At 44.3% G+C, this 15,027-nt stretch overlaps 1 protein-coding gene across 2 annotated transcripts in view; it reads left to right on the plus strand.

The window, feature by feature from the left end:
• The window catches only part of lrp4 (low density lipoprotein receptor-related protein 4), a 184,358-nt gene that overhangs the window by 62,409 nt on the left and 106,922 nt on the right, over nt 1–15,027 (plus strand). The gene's annotated exons all lie outside the window — the stretch shown is intronic.

The raw sequence follows: 15,027 nt of genomic DNA on the forward strand, positions 1-15,027 counted from the left end.
TTGGAGCTCGCCCTCTTCTGTACACGCACTCGGTCCCACATATGCAGCCCACTGGAATGACACGGTGGTGTGTCACAGCAGGGGTGGGTGCGCGTTTCGTTCTCTTGCAAATAGTTCTCTGACACTAAGAAGTATGGCTGCAAGACATGAGAAGTGAAGTGCCCCTCTCCTCAGACCACCAGGCCCCCTTCACCTCTCACATGTACATGTGCGCACGGCACCTACATACACACTAGCTGGTGCCCGGCTGCATATGTAACGATACGCTACACAGCGCTAGCTAAACTACATTTAAAATGAACATGGAGTACGTCACGTCATTTCATTTGACTTACTCATTCTATATATTACCCTGAAGTTGTTGAAATGGTCCAACATGTCAACTTCCAACAGAGTCTGTCTCTCTGCTTTCTGGCCACCGACTTATTGATTAGAAACCCATAATTCAGGAGGAATGGTATAACACATGTAAGATACAACAATCAACCACAGGATCAAGGATATGGAGGGAGTTTGGGTGGGAAAACATAATTAGATTCTTTATAACACCAGAAATACAGGGCAATTACACACCAGCACAGAAACCATGTTGGAGAAAATGTGGACAAGAAGTAGCGAACCACACACACATATTCTGGGGATGTCAGAAAATAAGAAACTATTGGGAAGAGATAGGAGATAAATGAAATGGGATATGAAATACCCCAGACAGGTCTAGTACTATACCTAGGGAACTTGTCACAGAAAGACATTCAGGGAGAAGACAAATATTTGATTAAGATACTATTAGTAGCAGCCAAGAAAGCACTGACTAAGCTGTGGTACAGGGTAGAAGCACAGACGAAGGAACAATGGACAGAGATAATAGAGGGGATACAGGAAATGGAGAGAATCACACATATGCTGAGGCTGCAAGAGGAGAAATTTTAGTCAAAATGGGAAAAGTGGGAGGAATATAGGAAGAAGAGGAACGACATCACAGAAGGCTGAAAAGGAAACAAGAAAATAAATTGAAATGTAAATAAAAATGTAAAGATAGAAATGACCAATGAACCCATGTCACACCCTGTCTTTTATTTCAGTTTTCTTATTGATATTAAAAAAATGTCTTTATTGTTTCTGTCTGTTTAATAGTATTATGAATTTCGTATGTGTATTTTGTATGTTGTAGCTGTATGTTTGTAAATCAAAATTGAAAATAAAAAAATAAAAGAAACTCATAATTCAACTTTCGCAATATGATTAGAACGTATTTTCACTTTGAGTGAAAATAACAGGCTTTACGTTCGAATCGAGACGTCGGCCTTCAGTAAACTAAAGTAAAATCACACGGCATGACGTACCGTCAACCGGGGGATCATAAGTTCATCTTACTCTTGTGTTCCTTTGCCCGGCTGTGATCTGTAGCTAGCGTAGCGTAGCATCACATATATATAGCCGGGGACCAGCAACATACATACATGGCACGGCACGTATATGTACACTTATACATTGCACCACATTATTGAAGTCTTAAACCACATAAGTGTAGTGTGGAGAGGCCTACGCCGTTTCAAAGGGCTGACAGTAGTGGAAAATGAAGTGAGCTATGACTGAGGCTTGCCCCCTTCCCTCATCTACTCTCTCTCTCTCTGTCTGTGTGTCTCTCTCTCTCTCTCTCTCTCTCTCTCTCTCTCTCTCTCTCTCTCTCTCTCTCTCTCTCTCTCTCTCTCTCTCTCTCTCTCTCTCTCTCTCCCCCCCCCCTCTTGCTATGTCCACCCATCCCACCACCAAACATTATTCCCCACCCTATGTCATCCCACATGCCCATCCAGAAGCCATCCACTCATCCCCGGCCAAGTCGGTGTTATCTTTGAACTCACTTCAGAGGGACTACTGGTCCTCCTCGGATGATGTCTGTGTGTGGAGTGTGTACAGCTTCGCGACAGCGCTATCCTTTCATTTCATTCCCCGCGCTTTGATCTTGTGGGCCGCTATTTCTAACCCTCTGCAGCAGCAGGATTTCAATGCATGACAGAGACATAGATGCTAGGTTGCAGTTGTGGCGCTTTGGTATCATGGAAAGATGTCAAGGAAATTATAGTTACTTACTTACCGACCACATCTGTTCTAGTACTAACTGTACACTTACTAAAATTGGCAGTGATGTGTGTGTGTGTGTGTGTGTGTGTGTGTGTGTGTGTGTGTGTGTGTGTGTGTGTGTGTGTGTGTGTGTGTGTGTGTGTGTGTGTGTGTGTGTGTGTGTGTGTGTGTGTGTGTGTGTGTGTGTGTGTGTGTGTGTGTGTGTGTGTGTGTGTGTGTGTGTGTGTGTGTGTGTGTGTGTGTGTGTGTGTGTGTGTGTGTGTGTGTGTGTGTGCCATTATTTTCATGGTTAAAGGGCTTTACATGGTGGACATAGTAGTGCAGGCTTATGAGGCCTCCAGATAGGCATGTTTTGAGGGAGTGTCGGAACAGAACAGCATGAAAGGCATACCAACACACACACACTCCTGCCGTGTTGCTTTATAAGAAAGTGATTGAGTGCCGCACTGTGATAAGAGGAGAGTTTTAATGAGTTTGAGATGAGCTGGCGAGAACTGAACCCCCGCTGCTGACCAAATGCCACTGATGTCATGTGTGTGTGTGTGTGTGCGCACGCACACATGCTGATACACATCTGTGCGTGTGTGGATGTATATGCACACATGTGTGAGCCAGTAGGATAAGATAAGATAGTGATGACAGGGATTTTGAGACAGATTTCTGAGGAAGCTTTGAAGATTTGACTCCATTTGTAAAAGTATAGGTACAGTATGTACTTGAGTGCATGTGAACGTATGTATCTGGACTGGGCGATTAATCGAGTTTTGAGTTACTCGGTTACTTCAGATTTTCCTCACAATCATAAAAAAACAAGATAATCAAGATGAAGCGATTTATTGTGCTTCATAAGCGGTGCAGGAGTGTTCCTCCCATGGGAGTAGCTGGGGGGGAGGTTAGGATGACTCCAAGGGCCCAGCACTGGGGGGGGGAGATAACACTATTATTATCTTGTTATTAATATGGTTTTATTATTATCCTAAAGTAAGTTAATGTAGTAAGTTGCCTGTATTAAAAAAAAAACGTCACAAAAGAAACAAACGGGTGCTTGTTAGTTGTTACTGTTTGACAGAATGAGCGATTGTATACTACAGAGCACATCAAAATGTAAGTGTCTGTCAACCTAATAGTGTGCTTGAGTAGACTATTTGTGTTGGAGATGGGATTACAGAGAGACAGGACAAGTAACAGCTTTTGTATGTTGAGTTAAGTATCAGAAAACATTGTCACAAGAGTAGGGGAAAATATATGCCTAGCCTAGTGCGACTCAAGGTTCTTTGGTAGACTATTGCATTGGTCCATTCATTGAAGATGAACGCAATGCGACATCCTTTACTAGTCTCACCCACCAACAGTTCAGGTGCTGAACTGCTGAGTTTTCATCAATAAATAAATGCCCCAAAAAATTCTAACGCGTGCTCGCATGGATTGGGGGCCCATAAATAGATTATTTCATGGGGCCCAGAATCTTCAGCTATGCCCCTGGTTCCTCCAGTTCTCTTTGAAACGTCTTTGATCACTTGCAGAAGATGACAGAAAGGCAGCCTGTGGTCGAAAGGTAAAACAAATTCAGTGACCATCGATGAGGAATTGTGATTTCGATATCGATCAAAATAATCGTGATTATAATTTGTCATAATGGAGCAGCCCTAGTAATCTAACACCATGCAGCACACGGAAATAAATCGTGATCTCGATTCATAGACCTATGCGATCTCATTTATAAATTATGACTGTTTTTTATAAATATTTTTACTTAAATTGTATTCTTTTTTTTGACTTTTTACTTAACCTTTTTAAATGATGATGAAAAATAAGAATCGTGTGAGAGAATCGTGATCTCAATTCTTAGAGAGAAAAGTGTTAGCAAGAATCGTGCAGCCCTACGAGGCAGTGCATTTTCCTGCCTGTGTCCACAGAGTCCACTTAAGTGTTTCTCTTATTCTTATTTCTGATTCCTAAGTCCTCAACTCTTTTAGGTATAAACAACTTGAGTGTTGGCTGTGGAGTGCTGATCTCAGATCAGAGAGTGCTGATCTCAGATCAGAGAGTGCTGATCTCAGATCAGAGAGTGCTGATCTGATCCATTATCTTTTTACCGAGCAGCATAGACTTGTTCAGTTTGTTTGGGCTAATTGGACAACAATGATTGAGATATAGTAATTCTTTTTTATATAATATGCTCCTCTGTTCCATTCTGATAATATACTCCTATGTGTTTTGATTTCTGCCATGGTAGATGTGGGCCTTGTTACTGGGTTTTGGGGGGAGGGGTTCGCTGATGCTGAAGCTCTTTAAAAAAAAAAAACAGGGATGTCCCGGTACCATTATCTTCATCAGTGCTTTACTTCATGATTTCCAACATTGAGCGTTGGTAATGAGTTGATTAGGAAAAGGAAACTTTAGCGTGTGATGTGTATGTGCGTGTGTGCCCTGCATGTTATTCATGCTGCTCTCTTTCTGTCATGCCTGGCACAACATGTGCCCCTGTGGCTTCCCTTATAGCCACATCAGACTTGGCCTGACTTATGATGGGCAAATTAGTAGGCGGAGATGAGAGGAATGGAGGGAGCGAGGGAGGGAGAGAGGGAGAGGGGGCCAGGGAGGATGAGGTATTGGCATCTTCATGGTAAACCACTGTGACCCAGAGCCATCGGAACCGCAGGGAATTTGGTGAATGTGCCCTTTGAGGATTGGAGCATCTGAGGACTTCCATATGCGCTGTTAGAAAACGATAGAGAGATAGAGGGGGCGGGGGGTGATGGAGGAGTGGAGAGCGAGGCTAATATATCGGAGGCTGAGTCACACAATGGGAGTATGGTGGCACACGTGCTCAAACTGCACGGTGATGTTGACCGTTTTGAACTGCATAATATGTCTCACAGGGTATGCCAGCTGTGTCTTCCTGGTGGAGAGCAGGGAAATGAAGAGGGTACAAACGAGGTTATGACTGACTCGACGCCTACGCCATTGCTAGCTCTGACATCGTTGCTGGGTGACGAGAACACCCACTGCTCTCAGGAAGTCTGACGACTTGAAAAGGGAAGGTTTCCTTTCAAGCGGAATTGCATCTTTTCAGCCGACTGATAATCAACTCTTCTAACTGACGGCCGGGCCAACACTTCTGAATTAGATTTAGACTTTAGCAGTATCATTGTGCATCTAAATATCCTAACCCAGCTCTGTTCACAGTGTGGTCACACTCTCTCTCTCCCTCCCGCTCATGCTTTGAAACTGCCTGCGCTCGTCCATCTCTCCAGTCATTAGTGATGGAGGGAAGATTAAAGTGACATGATGTGATGTGGCTCTAGATGAAATATGCCTTGAATTGTACTGTCTCGTGTGCTGGTTGTATACATTTTTTTTTTTTTTATAATAATCATTATAACCAAAGAAACATTGTGGTGCATTAATAAAATGTTATATTTAGTCACTAATAGGCCTAGACTAAATCTATACTAAATGGCCTCTAATTAGAGGTCAACCAATGAATCTGGATGTTTTACAAACTATCCTTAGCAGCGGATCTTGGCTTAGATACTAGTGGCCGATGGCTGAGTGTGAGCAGCCTCCACAGCTCACGCAGGGACTTTATATAAGACAACTTTATTCGTAAATAATGAGCCTGATAAGGTTGTTGGTTATAGCATGGCATTATTCATGCATTAGACTGAAGATAACTGCAGATCTGCCAAAAGTATGCCGTCTCTGTTTTGCCACATTGACTTTTGCTGAAAATATCTGCGTGCGTGTGATTGACATGAGGCCAAAGTCATTATGTTTTTCAATGTAACTTTAGATGACATCTGTCCCAGGGTAAACGATGGAACAGCTGATTTCACAGCAAGGCTGACGAGAGGAATTCCAAGTTTGTCTATTTCAACAAAAGATATCTCTCAAATATATATATAACGCAGGCAGACTGGGTGGAAAAGATTAGGAAACTATTCACTGTTACTTTTACTTAACCAATTTGTCCTTCTCTCATCCAAATAATCCAGCCACATAAACTATCCATTCATGAAATGAAATCGCACACTTTAGGATCCTCCTTACCCCGGGAATATCCATCACCGACATTACTGGTTTGCAAGAGTGGCATTTAACAATGTAATGTTAACGAGACAGAAGTAAATCCGGCCAAACGTAAACCACAGAACAGCGCATTGCCCATTGAGAACATATTCCAACGATATAATCCACCAAATCACATGTTTCCAGATCTTGTGTCTTGATATCAGGCAGACTTTAACATCTGCAGATTTTCAATGGTCACTTAGTTATCACCGGCTTTAGACGACAGCCGATATATATAAAACGTTATATATATATATAACTGATCAAGTCAACCTGACTTCCGGTCAGGGGTTTTCAATGATTGGTTCTGCACAAGTCTACACAGCTATTGAAAGAGCTTTATTTTGCAAATAAAAAAATACCAATTTGTTCAGTTCTACAGTTAAAGTCGATCAAGTCAAAGATTGTTCATTTTTGACAGTATCCAAAAACAATTCTTATTCTTCTTTATATCAGCTTTTTCCTGCTCCAAACTATCGTTATTACATCAGCCTACAGAAATTGGTCGACCTCTACTTTTTTTTTTTTTTTTTTTTTTTTTTCTCCGATTTTCTCCCATCCCAATGTTAGTCGTTATGCCAATTCCCAATCCCCTTCCTGGTCGCTGCACACTTAGCCTCCACAGTCGGTCTGGGAGAGTGGAGGCTATCACGTGCTTCCTCCGACACACGTCTAGCCAATCAACCGCTTCTTTTCACCTGGCAGCGCGGACTCTCACTGAGAGGGTGTAACGTGTGGAAGGATCACACTACCCCCCTTAGATCCTATCCGCGCTGAGCAGGCGCCCCGACCGAACTGTAGGAGTCGCTGTTTACAACGACCCGGACCCACCCCGCCAGCTTTCCCACCCTCTAATACAGCCAATTGTATTAGTGTGAACGGCCAGCCAAGCTGGTGACAACGCCGGAGCTGTGAGCTGGATTCGAACAGGCGAATCCAGCGTCTCCGGTGTTGGTGACAAACGCAATCTCCGCTACGCCACCTGACCGCCCGGTCGACCTCTACTTCTAATCTATATCGATATCTTTCACAAATGGATTGAAAATGAAGAGTCCCATGAAAAAGGAAACAAAAGGACCTAAAGAAACTGATAGACTGTCGGGTAATATTAGATACAACGTCTTGAGCCACAGCTGGTCCTGAGACCTCTTGTTCTTCCTCTCTATTGCTATTGATTTAGCCATTTCACCCTAAACTATAATTTTGGGATAAAAATCTGCAGTGCTCAACATGTGCTCGTTCTCTCTCTACTCTCTGGTCAATAAGTGCTATTTGGGGTGGGGATGCCCAATCTGAGAGTTGACCTCCACACGTTAGCCAACCAGCCTGCAGGCGTCATGTGTGGTCAGGGTTTTCACAGGGTGTGAGAGGGATGAATGATGAATATTGTCTTCCTGCGATTGTGGAGGGAGGGGGGGGGGGGGGCTCAGGTTGTGTCCTTTTATCAGTGTACTCAACACTGTCTGTGGGACACCCTGTGGCTGTTAAACACAGCTCTGAGGACACCGTTTGGAGACAGACGTTGCATGCTGAGACGCAGCTGTCCTTCTGTTATAGCGGTTTTTAAAGCTCTGCATTGTGGGCCACAAGGACCGAATGCAGGACGGAAGGAGAGCGTGTGGGATAGGAGAAGAGAATGCAGGATGGAAGGAGTACATCATAAATGGCTTAGACTCATTCACGGAGCACACTAAACGCCTCTACACTCCCTATAGTTTTCATACAAAGTGGTAGAGGACAACGTGTTTCTCAATGAGTCAGCATCCCCCGCCTGTCTGTCTCTCGCTCGCTCGCACACACACACACACACACACACACACACACACACACACACAGTCCTGACCCTCCAGGTAGTGACTTGGGAGGTCCATTCCCTACCAACAGTATTCATAATGTGGCCAGGGTCTCTTTGCTCGTCATTGTTTGTATTGGCCTCTGGTTGTTGGTCTCCTCCTCCTTAACACCAGTACTGTCCAAATGGGAAGTGGGGAAGGTTGAACGCCCCCTCGGTACATCTGCTCTACCGCCAGGGTAAGAATAGCCTGTAGCCGGTGGGTGGGTCGGTTGGTAGGCCGGTGCTTCCTGGTGGAGGTTGGTTGTGGTCTAGGTGGCTCGGGTTGTGGGCTAGACCTCTTGTTTTCCCTGTAGGACCACCTGTCTTGCTCCGGATCTGGACTGTTTTGACAGTTTACGTGTGTATGTGTGAGTGCAAAGACACACACACACACACACACACACACACACACACACACACACACACTGTTGCAGCCAGAAGTGATGGGCCTTTGGTGGTCCCGTCTCCCCCGCTCTCCTCCTCTGCTGGAGGTCCCTTTGGACACATGCACAGGAACAGATGCAGACGGGCTCTTGGCAGTTGCAGGTGAAATGAAATACCTGTGTGAGGAAATGTGGGTTTGGCATGGCTGTCTGCTAACCGAGTGACTGACTTGGCCTCGGAGTACCCACTCACAGTCCCAGCGCTGTCCTGACCCTGTATCTCTCTTTCTCTTTCTCTCACTCACTCACAGCCCATGTCATCTACTATCTGTGTGATGGAGCAATGCTCCATGTCTGTCATGGTGGTGCCTCTCAAAACTCTGTGTGTGTGTGGGACAATATGAGGAACATATGCGATAATGTTCTTGAATATTGTGACGACGACATGACTTGCGATAAGCAAATATTGTAAGTATACAGTTCGAATGTCTGTCTGTCTCGCTGCCAACATGGAACAGCCTCTGCTTACTTCTTGTGTCGCTGGGTCGTCGTACTTTGTGTTCATGTAGTCCCAGGATTTTCACCTAAAACAGACTTCTGTTAAATCAGTGTCTTCTTCCTTCTCTGCGAGAACTGATGTCTTCATCAGACGAAGGCCTGGTTTCTCGTATATGAAACGCATTATGGTTTCAACCTGAAAGAGCATCTGTAATTCTTGCAGAGGCTGTAATGCCTGGTTTTTACAAACTTGAGTACGTCCTCCAGGTCCTGCCAGGTGGGAACAAGATGCCGTGATTCTCTCTGCCCGCCGATGAGCTGCTGCTGCTCCGAGACCTGCCCCGTCGTCTCCTGTGCTTCTGTTAGTGCCACCTTCTGTCTCCACCTATGGGGGAGAAATGTCGAGCAACGCTCGGTCAATGCGGCCACCTTTTTAACCGCATTTTCTTTTCTTTTTTATCCACTTTGATTTGATCTCCTTATTTTTCTATTTTTTCTCTCATCCCAATTTCGTATCGGCAATTCTTTTTCCCTTCAATTCTCCCCTCCCCTGTCTTGAACGTTGCTAGACTATGCCTCCCACTGGTCGGCTGTAGTGAGGAGGATAGAAGCCTTGCATCACGTGTCCCCTCCGGTACACGAGGAGGCAGCCTGTCGCATCTTTTCACCAGACAGCGCGGCCTCTCAGTGTCGAGGAGTAACGCGTGGGAGGCTCACGCTGCCCCCGATACTTCCTGACTCTGCTGTACAGGCGTCACCCAACCGACCTGTAGGAGTCGCTGTCCACAACGTCCGATCCCCACCCATCGACTTTCCACCCGCTACCTCTGCCAATTGAGATAGTATGACGACTGGCCCAAGCCGCAGGCAATGCTGACTCTGGGAGTCGAGACCGCAGGCTCTTGCATTGGTGACGAGCGCAATCTCCGCTACGCCACCCAGTCGCCCCCTTTAACAGCATTTTCTAAGGAGAAGACGAGACGCCGGACAAACGTTTATTAAAACCTACTGGTAAATCACTAACTGCACAATTATACCGATTTGTCTTCTACCTACAATAATTACAAACAGACGATAGCATATAAGAGAGACTAGCATCACTACTGTTTAGTGGCCTAGCATGTGTAGTAGGGCTGCAACTAATGACTATTTTGGTAGTCGACTAATCTGTCGATTACTTTTTCGATTAGTCGACTAATCGAAAAACAGTTGTATTAAACATTTTTTTTTTTTTTTTTTTTTTTTTTTTTTTTGTTGCACTGCCTATCTTTGTGAAAGTGGCTTCTCAGCTCTGGTCCAGCTGAAGACAGAGCAGAGGAACAGATTGGACATTGAGCATGACCTCAGAGTTGCTTTGAGACTCTTGTCAGGACCAAACAACATCCCCAGTTATCCCATTAGTTCCCCCAAACTTACTGTCGTCTGTTATGTTAAGCTAAGAAGTCTTCAGCTGGCTGGACCAGAGCTGAGAAGCCACTTTCACAAAGATAGGTAGTGCAAAAAAAATATATATAATTTTTATTTTTTTTATGACTAATCGACGCAACAATTCCTCGCCTACGATTTTTTATAATCGACATCGCCGATTATGTCGACTAATCGTTGCAGCCCTAGTGTGTAGGCATGTGAAGTTCAAAATCAGTAGGTTATAAAGCAATTTTGCTATACAATTGAATCACTAATGTATGAACTACAGAAACCTTAGGTGATGAAATGGGCACATTATCGTCTTATCATCTCGATGGATAATTAGGCCTATTCAAGTTACAAAATAATAAGACCACAACAGACTTAACATTGCACTGTGCCAAGTGGATACATTTAGTCAGTCATCTAATCACTTACCGACGGTAAGGATTTTCAGTTCGAAGTCTTGAGGAAATGCACAGTGAGGCTCGTGTAGGGCTCTGTCGTTCCACCAGACCAAAGAGTTGTAGTACTCAACTTGACCTAGTTCTGGTTTCACCATCTTCCTACATGTGTCGTACATTTGTGGAATTTTATGGCGACCTGGGAAAAATTATTCTGTGTTGGAATTTGGTAACTTCGGTCCAATTTATCAATCAGAATAACACAGCTGCGCTCTTGAACTTGGACCGTTGCCAGGCAATCGGAACACACACATTTATCTGCATAGCTTGCTACTTTGTATAGGTCTACATAGATATATATCACTAGATGACTCCCCCGCGCTGCTGGCCAACGGAGACCGGCCATCTTGCATGGGTGGAGCATACCCACTCATAACATGAATGTCTATAGTGCATGTACTATTGAAATAACCATAGCTTGCAAAATGTTCAACCGTTTGGTTTGTTAAAAACATCAGATGTAGTTATCATACTGCATACTTATAAATGGACTTTCATATGAGAAAAATTATTATTTATAAAAAAGATTCTTCCAAGTAAGAATCATAGACACGTTAATAACGTTTGTAATAAACCAAACCGTTTGTAACGTGAAATTTACGGTTATTGATAGAACACCTGTGCGCGGGGTGATACATACAGTAGTTAAAAGTCCCAGTGCTGTTATACTGAATATCAGCACTCGTGATTGAATGTCTCTGGTCCAGGTTGGAACTAACTGTTGTATAATGAGCTTTAATCACGTCCTAGCCTTGCAGCAGTTGTGTGTGTGTGTGTGTATGTGCATGTGAGCCGTATATTCTAATTTATTACAAAGACTTCTATCGTTGTATCCTCAGAGCCAGTGGCCTGTGCTTTTTACACTGGGATCTAATTTAGAGCAAACCCACAGCTTGAAAGGCACACACACACACACGTCACACACACGCACGCACACGCACGCACGCACGCACACACACACACACACACACACACACACACACACACACAGTAAGTCACCCGATAACAGATCATCATCATCATCACCATCACAAGCTTCTTATTGCAATTCTATTAATACTAAACTAACTAAAAAAACTGCTTTATGTCTTTGTGTGTATCTGGACCATCACTTATATACAGTTAGGATAGGCTGAAGGGCCCCTCTCTTTCTCCTCTCTCGCTCTCTCTCTCTCTCTCTCTCTCTCTCTCTCTCTCTCTCTCTCTCTCTCTCTCTCCCCCCCTCTCTCCTCTATCTCTACTCCCTCCTCTTTCTCTCCCTTTCTCTCTCTGGCTTTAGTCTTGAGTCGTCACTGTCATGTGATTGACCTACTGTCTGACAATCAGTGGGACACAGTGAGAGGGAAGGCCTTCACCTCAGGGCAGAGAGAAGATGACGCCATCCCCCATTAGAAGCTTCTGGAAGGGGGCGGGGTTTGGGGTTTGGAGTGGGGGGGGGGGGGGGGGGGGTGTAAGAGGAATGAAGGGAAGTGTGAACAGGGGATGGTAGAAAGGGAAGAATGAGAGGAGAGAGAATGAAAGAGGCCATTAATTTAGTGCTGTGGGAGGGTTCTGAAGGTTTCCCTGTGCCAGGCCCTCCTGGGCTGACTGATGCCTTTGTGAGGAGGCCAGGAACCACACACACACGCACACACACACGCACCCACGCACACACTCACTCACTCAGACGTTCCAAGAAACTCATGGTTTGTTGCTGCAGGCCAGTTTGTGTTAGACACATACACATACACACACACACTCGCACACACAGTCGTTAATGAGGTTCAAAGAGAGAACAAAATGGTACTGTAGGCTTTATTTATTGCCTATAATAGACGTGATTTACTGTGATTCATTTGAAGGTGTACCAGTAACGGTTCTGTTTGGCTTAGAACTAATGTACTTTGATGACATACAGGTGGAGATACTCGCAGCCTGGTTCTCCTGGGTTATTACCCTGCTACAGTAGAGGAACCAGACAAGACCCAGAGGACCACTCCACCTAACATTACCTGAGCAGACACAACAGCCTTACACTCCACACACACACACACACACACACACACACAGGGGTGTAGCTCCAGATTCAGGGCCCCATGAAAGAATGTATTTGTAGGCCCCCATTGAATGCGAGCGCGCGTGAATGCGAGCGCGCGAGCGAAAATTTCTTTGGCCATTTTTTTATTGATGAAAACGCATAATATGGTTTTTACCTATACATTCGGATCAGCAGTTCAGCACCTGCACTGTTGGTGGGTGAGCCTAGTAAAGGATGTCGCATTGCGTTCATCTTCAATGAATGTACCAATGCAATAGTCTACACACACACACACACACACACACACACACACACACACACACTTCAGAAACAAACATAGTATCAATGAGGGCATCAATAATACACCTGAGTGATGTCTAGTAAAAAAAAATAAAAAAAAAATGTTGGCCCCCCCCCCAGTGCTGGGCCCTTGGAATCATCCTAAGCTACCCCCCCCAGCTACGCCCCTGCACACACACACACACACACACACACACACACACACACACACACACACAGACGTATATCATGCCAGTTAGGGTACCTATGTATACTGTACAGTGTATACTTTACTTACTCATAGTATATATTCAGATTCTAAGTGTTTATTCCCCCATATTTATTGTAACGTATAATATAACTAATGGGACATACAGACCCCCTCATCTGCATTTTTTATTACACTGCATTATATTCAGAGTTAATTATATTGTTTACATTGCTTATCTTTACTATAGTTTTATTGTATTTACCTGTACCCCCCCATGCTTCTATGATGCCCGAATTTCCCCAAGGGGATCAATAAAGGATCGTATCTAACCTTTCGATCATTGAGGGCCAACGCACATACAATTACGTTTGAGTAAGCACATCATTTAGTGGTCAAGTCCACAAGGTCCTCATATTGCTGGACGAGTGTCGAGTGAGGACCTCGTAGAGTCGGCCACTAAATATAATAATTAATGTCCTTATTCCAGCGTAATCGTACGTGTGGTTGAATCAACATCGTCCTCATTCCGTTCCATGTCTTGACACACAATGGGAGCCTGTTGCGTTGAGCTCAGACATACTGCATGTATTGGATTCCTTGTGTCACCAGACAATGCTTCAGCTTGACAAGTTGTACGTGCACACACACACACACACACACACACACACTGAAGCCTGCATGAAGTCTTTTCACTGATGTAATGTGTGTGTAGAGTGTATTAGTGCATACTGCATAGTTGGGTGTCTGGCAGGTTTATGTTCTACTTCTCACTAGGCTGCACATGGGGACACTAACGACAAGATGGCCGCTATTCTTTGAACACTCGCACCCGTCCCTTACATACTGTGGTGTTGCCATGGGAAGTATTTTGACACGATCCGAACGATATGGCAGAGATGAGCGCTGGGAACTGACCAGCCTTCATGAACGTTCTGTCTTTTGTGCTCTTGTTCCTCCTTTCCTCTTGATGAGTGAGCAGGCAACATAAATTGTATTTAGCAAAGCTTGGAGGATTTATTCTGATGCCGCCCGACACTCAAAATGTCGGCTAATCATGTAATTCATTATTACAACTGTACACTTGCACAATTAACGATAACTATTAAGTTGCTATATGACCACTAGACTAAACTGCAGCATACATGTTAATATATCTTGGACAGAAGAGAGCTGGTATCAATATAAATCGATGGGAAGCATGGGAATGGCCATCATAAGCCCTTATACACTTAAAGGAACATGCCAACTTTTGGGGAAATTAGCTTACGAAATACACTCCAAATACAACTCCAAAACGTTCCTGTAAACATGTTGTGACCTGTGTATTTACCACATGGAGAAATAAACAAAAATTACATTTTCTAAGCAGATGTACTCGGAAATTCTTTTTGCCGAACCACTGCTGGCTGCCTGGGCCCAATGATTTCATCACCTCAAAAGCCCTGTTGTTTCTTGAAAAACTGGCCTTATGAGGTGATGAAATCACTGTGCCCAGGCAGCAGTGTTCGGCAAACAATTGTTCCAAGTATATATCTGCTATTTCTCCACGTGGTAAATACACGGGTCACAACATGTTTACAGGAATGTTTTAGAGTTGTATTTGGAGTGTATTTCGTGACTGTTGGGAACTAGGCTACACTGCCCCACCTACTTCCAGTGAATGACGCTAAGCTAGGCTAACGGTGCGGCTGTTCCCTAAGCCTAATGCGTGCACAGAGAATAAACGGGTATGTTTCTGCTTGTCTGATGGCAAATATAATTTCCCAAAAAGTTGTTGT

The sequence above is a fragment of the Notolepis coatsorum genome (genome assembly GCF_963971535.1).
Source record: "Notolepis coatsorum genome assembly, chromosome: 20".
In the NCBI taxonomy this organism is placed as follows: domain Eukaryota; kingdom Metazoa; phylum Chordata; class Actinopteri; order Aulopiformes; family Paralepididae; genus Notolepis; species Notolepis coatsorum.